This window comes from Triticum aestivum, chromosome 5A (assembly GCF_018294505.1).
Source record: "Triticum aestivum cultivar Chinese Spring chromosome 5A, IWGSC CS RefSeq v2.1, whole genome shotgun sequence".
Classification (NCBI taxonomy): Eukaryota; Viridiplantae; Streptophyta; class Magnoliopsida; order Poales; family Poaceae; genus Triticum; species Triticum aestivum.
The window spans coordinates 155,588,686-155,595,856 of record NC_057806.1 but is presented as its reverse complement, the minus strand read 5'-3'; positions in this window follow the sequence as shown (position 1 = coordinate 155,595,856).

Sequence of the window (7,171 nt, the reverse complement as noted above, 5' to 3'; positions counted from 1 at the left end):
AAAAGAGATCAAAGAAACTCAGATACCTTCATGGATATAAAAACATAGATCGGATCATAAACTCGAAGTTCATCGATCCCAGCAAATACACCGCAAAAGATTTACATCATATGGATCTCCAAGAGACCATTGTATAGAGAATCAAGAGAGAGAGAGAGATGAAGCCATCTAGCTACTAACGATGGACCCAAAGGTCTACAAGGAACTACTCACGCATCATCGGAGAGGCACCAATGGAAGTGGTGAACCCCTCCATGATGGTGTCTAGATTGGATCTGGTGATTATGGATTCTGCGGCGGCTGGATGAATATTTCGTCGACTCCCCTAGGGTTCTGGGATTTTTGGGGTATTTATAGAGCAAAGAGGCGGTCCGGGGGGGGGGGGGTACCCGAGGTGGGCACAACCCACCAGGGAGCGCCAGGAGGCATCAGGGCGCGCCAGGGCCTCCTGGCGCGCCTTGGTGGGTTGTCCCCACCTTAGGACTCCCCAAGTGCAATCAGGGCACATCTGCTTCCTTTTAGCCCATAAAAAATCATCGTAAAGTTTTGTGCCATTTGGACTCCGTTTGATATTGATTTCCTGTGATGTAAAAAACATGGAAAAAACAGGAACTGGCACTGGGCACTATGTCAATAGGTTAGTACCAAAAAATGATATAAAATGATTATTAAACATCCAAGATTGATAATAAAACAACATGGAACAATAAAAAAATTATATATATGTTGGAGATGTATCAGTTATGCATTGCTTAATATTACCTGCTACTTTATTGTCGTGTTCACCTCTTAGACTCCAAGTCAGGTCCAAATTGATGTTCAAACTTGAGTTCTAAATTAGTTGTGGGGCACATATCGAGGCAACAATGAATAGTATCTTTGTCTAATATCTGGTTCACCTAGGGTATGCCTATGTTGTTCATCTTTGGTGGGAAATAAATAGTAAAGCAATCATCGTCTATTTTTTTATTAAATTAAAGCAATCACCAGCCTGCTATCATTATTTTTGGATCCATCCACTGGTTGTTACCATTACTCTAGACTTGTGCATGATCTCCTTACATAATCTCACTATATTTTTTTGTATGCATGTCAGATATTGTACACAGTCATGCTGAACATGTAGAGAAAAAGAGAAGATTTTTGTGCGGCAATACAATGTCATGTAGACATTGCTCCATGGTGGGTTCAATGGCAAACCCTCCACCCTCTCCAGATTGTAATCCAGAGGAAGATATCTGTTCTGAGGCAGATTCAGATGGAGCTGACCACTCCTATTTACCCCCAAGGTGTTTGCTCCAACTTGGCATGATGATGTTAGTCATATCATGCATATGTTGCCTTGCAGTGCCTACTTTCGACATCATATATGTCATCTGCTTAGTTTAGACATGTTCTGTAATGCCACCTATTTAGTTTTAATATCATATATGGGAATTATGCAGTCTCATGTCTTCTAGCCAGCCATAATATATGTGAAATGTGCAATGCCATCCTGCTTAACCAGGCATCATATATTTGAATGATATCTTGCCCATCCTTTTCTTCATTAAATTTCCATTTGTCGACAATGTTTGTACATTAAACTACTCTTCCCGTGAATCATCCATTTAAGTGGGTGATGGAAAAATCTGGAGTGAAAACATGGCCTTCAGAGCAGACAGTGCTACCTGTTGAAGCAGATCTCTTGCTGGGTCCCGATAGCTCCTCAGAGATGGATTTAGAGACAGATGACCAGTCCTATTCCCCCACCGAGGTGTATGCTCTAACTTGGCATGGTTCTACTGCTCATATCATGCATATGGTGTCTTGCATTGCATAGTTTAGACATCATATACACAATATTCAACATCATGTTCTTAGTTTAGACATCGTATATGAGAATGCCCTCTGCTTAGCATATAAATCACATATGTGAATTAAATCATGCGATCCTGATTACTTAGATAACATGTATGTGAATTATGTCATGCGATCCTGTTTAGTTATTCATCATATCTTTGAATTATGTTATGCTATGCTATCCAGTTTAGATAGACATCATATATGTGAAATTATGTCATGCTATCTGTTTTAGTTAAACAATATACATGTCAACTATTTAATGCCCTCATTTTTCCACACTATCTATTGCATCTGTCTCTCATACAATGTCTATACATTCAACTATGTTTCTTGTTTATCAGCCATTTGAATTGGAGCGGGTGATGGCAGTATGTAGCGGAGTAAACACGGTCTTCAAATAAAGCAGTGCTACCTCTTGGTGGAGATAGCACCCCGGTTGTACATGCATGAGAACCAGCCCTACCACACATAACCCAGACTCTCACAGATTTTACCCCTACTGTGATGGACAGAGAACTAGCTTCAACCAATCTAACCCCAGCAGATAGTAACCCAATTCCCGTTAACACGGCACCATCTCCACCACAGAGCTCCCAAACAAGAGTAGTTAGTAAGGCAGCTCCAGTGCCCAAAGCGCTAGTACTACCATGGCGAACCCCAACTCCACCAGTTAGTACACCTATTCCTGTGGAGGAAGCACAACCAGCCATTCATAGTTTAGAATCTATCGCATTTGATGTTGTTAAATCCTATGTGTGTATCTTCCCATCATGGAAATATTATACTGAAGATGATGGAAAATGCCAGTTGCAGGTGTTTGTCCAGGAGTTATGTGTAAGTAATGTTATTCATGGCAATTACTTTGCTTAGTCCCATACATTCTACCTCCATGATGGTTATAATACAGCAAAATTTTCCATTTTTCTCTATAGAGAAGGACCGATTTGGAAACTCAGGATGAGGTAACCTGTGCTAATACCTCTGCTGTCACTACTGCAAGTTATTGCTAACATGACACTACGATCAGAGACCCTTTGAAGAAACTGTGTGTGATGCCATAATCGCAAACGGCGGTGTAAAATAACCATCAAAAAAGGTGCAAAACGTTTGCGATGGAGGATGCATCAAACACAGTTCAGATTTTAGTTGCGTGTGCGATGCAGGGCATATGGTTCAGCTCAATTAACTGTTTGTGATGAGGAGGAACAAAAGAAACGGGCAGCCATATGAAGTTGTGTGTGATATACAACATACAGTTCACTCGGATGAACTATTTGTGATTAGGCAACACAAAAGAAACAGGCAGTCAGATGAATGTGTGTGCGATATACGGCATGCGGTTCACTCGGATGAACTGTTTGCGTTGAGACAAGAGAACGGAAATGGTTCAATATAACAAGATGTGTTTGATAAGCGACAAACAAGTCTATAATCAGAAATGTGTGCGAAGACCGATAATAACACCGATGATTGCTTCTAATAATACGTACATGATATGCTCTGTCTACACAACATCTATTGGCCGTTGGGGGACGGGCGGTCATCCGGATACGCCATAAGGATGCGAAGAGGCATCCTATCAGCAAGGACTAGCTGTTCCACCAGTAGCACATGTAAGAAAACTCTCAAGTTAAGTGTGCTCAGGCTGGAGCAGCCATCAGATGGGTGACTGGATGGGAAGTTTATCCCATGAGTTAATTTAACCTCGAGGTCCTTGTTTTTTTAACACATGTTAAAGAAGGTCTACCACATTACTTTTTGACAATGTGTGATACATGGCATATAGTTGATCCATCTAACCTATTTGTGATGGAATAGGCCATGTGTGTTGTGGGCAACGCTTGCTAGTATTCAACCGTTTGTGATTGACGAATTCATCACCGACGGGTTCCCTAGTGTGGTCCGTGTTCATCTGATCATCGTCTACTTCTTGTGCTAGCTTGATGTTCCTTCTATGCTAAGTTTCCATTAATTGATGGCGTTCTATGAACACGCCAGCGTTTCCCGCCATTTCCTCACTAGTTTCTCGCCACCCAGCAATATTGCGCATGGGCGGCGTGCGACACACGGAGGCGACAAGTAGCGACCAGACCTCAAACAGTCTGATCTCTGTGCTCCGGTGTCATCCCTGGATCAGTAATGCTGACACCACACAGTACTCGGAGGATTTATAACAGAGTAGCAATCACACACTTATTACATCGAGTGTCTCAATAGAGAACTTAATACAATAAATATGGCTTAAGGCCATCTAATAACGATAACAACGGAAGGCTTGGAAGATAAGTGAGTCCATCAACTCCAACGGCATCACTGAGTATAGAACCACGACCTAAAAACTCCTTAATCGTCGTCTGAAAAGTCTGCAACATTAACGTTGCAGCCCAAAAACGGGTCAGCACATGGAATATGCTGGCAAGGTAACACATAGAGAATAATGGAATGAAACAGCTATACTATATGCATATTTGGCTGGTGGAAAGCTCTATGGTTACTGTTTTGCGGAAAGCCAATTTTTCCCTACTACAAAGGAATAAATTTATTTAACTATTATGGTGGTTGTTAAACATTGAGAATGGTTGACAGCATTCTCAATCCCAATTAAGCATCATCATTAAACAAAACCCAACAAAATTAACTTAGGGTAACATGTTGAGATTCACATGATAATCCAGGTACTAGATACTCAAGATGTCCATAACCGGGGACACGGCTAACCATGATTAGTTTATTACACTCTGCAGAGGTTTGCGCACTTTTCCCCACAAGACTCGATCGCCTCCGTTTGGTTTCTCGCACTACATGGTGTTTGAGAAGACGGATGACCGAGACATAGTCTTTCAGAAGCGCTAGCACCTTACGATCGGGTAGACCATACCACCTACATCCCCTACATCTGCTAGTCTACCACTATAAGAGTTCGCACGACTTAGTCAACTATGCTAGAGCCCATAATAGCTTGTGGCTGCACATGGAAGTTTCTAGTATGAATAGTCTCATGATCCCTTTGAGCCTGGGTGGCGGTCCAAAAGAAAACAGGCAAGTCCTGGAATACCCAGGTGCCTCAATCCACCCAAATGTGTGTTTAAGTTGCCACCTTAGATAAACCATTAATTAACAAACTCACATCTGTCATGGATATCACTCACCCAATCAACGTCTACTAGCATAGCATGGCATAATAAGAAAACGCAGGAGTAACTCCCAAAGGTTTGATAATAAACAGGTAATAGGTACTACCTCATCTACTTCCCATCCCACAACTTAATTAGATCCTAATCATGCAATGTGTGAGGATTGATCTAATGCAATAAAACTGGGTAGTAGGAAAGGTATGATCGAAGTGTTACTTGCCTTGCTGATGATCCGCGAAACCTAGCGATTTGAAGTAACAAGCGGCGCACTCCGGGTACTCTATCGCAAACAAAAAAACAAGCACACAATAAGTACTCATCTAATGCACAGGTAAAACTCAAATAAGAGATCTAACCAGAAGGTTCAACTTTAGAACTCCGGTTTGCAAAAAGAATCAAATCGAACGAAGCAACGAAAGTCAAACGGCGAAAGAAAACAACTTCGTTCTACTAATCTGAATCTAGGGCAGTTTTTACAGTAGCAAAAACTTGTTTAAGTTGGTTAAACGGATAGAGGGTTTCGAGAAGAAACTCTAGGCGCTTGAATCGCCTGATTCCGATAAACGAGCGAAAAGTTATACTAAAAAGAAAATCGGATCGAGAATCGCGATCAGAAAAATCGCGGATTTAATCCGAGAAAAAGAAAAACGACGAACGTCCGCTAGAACGAACGAACGGACGAACGGTCGCTATTCAAATAAACCGAAAAAACCGATCTATTTTAAAAAAAACCGAATCTAAAGGAAAAAACCGACGGAAAAACCGGACGGTTTTCCTAAATAAATAAAAAAAACCGGCGCAGAAATCGAGGCGGCGGTGGACCTCGGGCGGCGTGCGGCGGCGGCGGCTGGGGCGGCTTGGGGCGGCTGAGGCTGGCTAGGGTTTTCGGCTGGGCCTCCCCCGACTATATATAGCCTAACGGGCCGGGAGTCCTAGTCGGACACGGCCCTAGGTCGGTTCGTTTTTTTAAATAATTACGCACAGAAGAAAAATAAAAAGAAAAACTAAACAGACTCTAAAACATCCGAAATAAATTTTCACGGGCTTCTAAAATCAAGCCGCACAAGGTGAACATTTATTTGGGGCCTAAATGCAATTTGGAAATAGGCACATTTTTCCTAAATTCAAATAAAATAACGAAAAACTCTGAAATAAAATCTTATTTGATTTTTTTATTAAATCCTCAATATTTCTTTATTTTGGGAAAGTCATTTTATTGCCTCTCTCATATTTTTGTAATAGAAATAATTTATGATAAAATAAATAAAATCAAATGATCCTATTCTCAAAATTTGAGAAAACTCAAATATGAAAATAATGAATTCCCCAACTCTCTCCGTGGGTCCTTGAGTTGCGTAGAAATTCTAGGATCAAAACCAATCACAAATAAAATATGATATGCAATGATGATCTAATGTATAACATTCCAAATTGAAAATTTGGGATGTTACAAACCTACCCCCCTTAAGATGAATCTCGCCCTCGAGATTCGGGTTGGCTAGAAAATAGGTGAGGGTGGTCCTTGAGCAAATCTTCCTCTCGCTTCCAGGTGGCTTCATCCTCTGTGTGGTTGCTCCACTAAACTTTGCAAAACTTGATAACCTTGCTGCGAGTGACTCGGCTGGCAAACTCGAGGATCTTAATTGGTTTCTCCTCGTAGGTCAAATCGTTATCCAACTGGATTCTTTCCAATGGCACTGTGTCTCTCAGGGGTATGTCAGCCATCTCCGCATGGCACTTCTTCAACTGAGACACATGGAACACATCATGAACTCCTGACAATCCTTCGGGCAATTCCAACTTGTAGGCCACTTCTCCCATACGCTCCAAAACTCGATATGGTCCTACAAATCGTGGCGCTAACTTTCCCTTAACTCCAAAACGCTTTGTTCCTCGAAGTGGTGATACTCGAAGATAAGCTCTATCTCCAACTTCGTAAACTGTCTCCTTCCGTTTAGAATCTGCATAACTCTTCTGTCTGGACTGGGCTATCTTGAGCCTGTCGCGAATCAACTTCACCTTCTGTTCAGACTCTTTAATCAAGTCAGGTCCAAACAACTGGCGATCTCCAACTTCGTCCCACGACAACGGTGTCCTGCACCTCCTTCCGTACAAAGCTTCGAAAGGGGCCATCTTTAAACTAGTTTGGTAACTGTTGTTGTAAGAGAACTCTGCATATGGCATATTGTCGT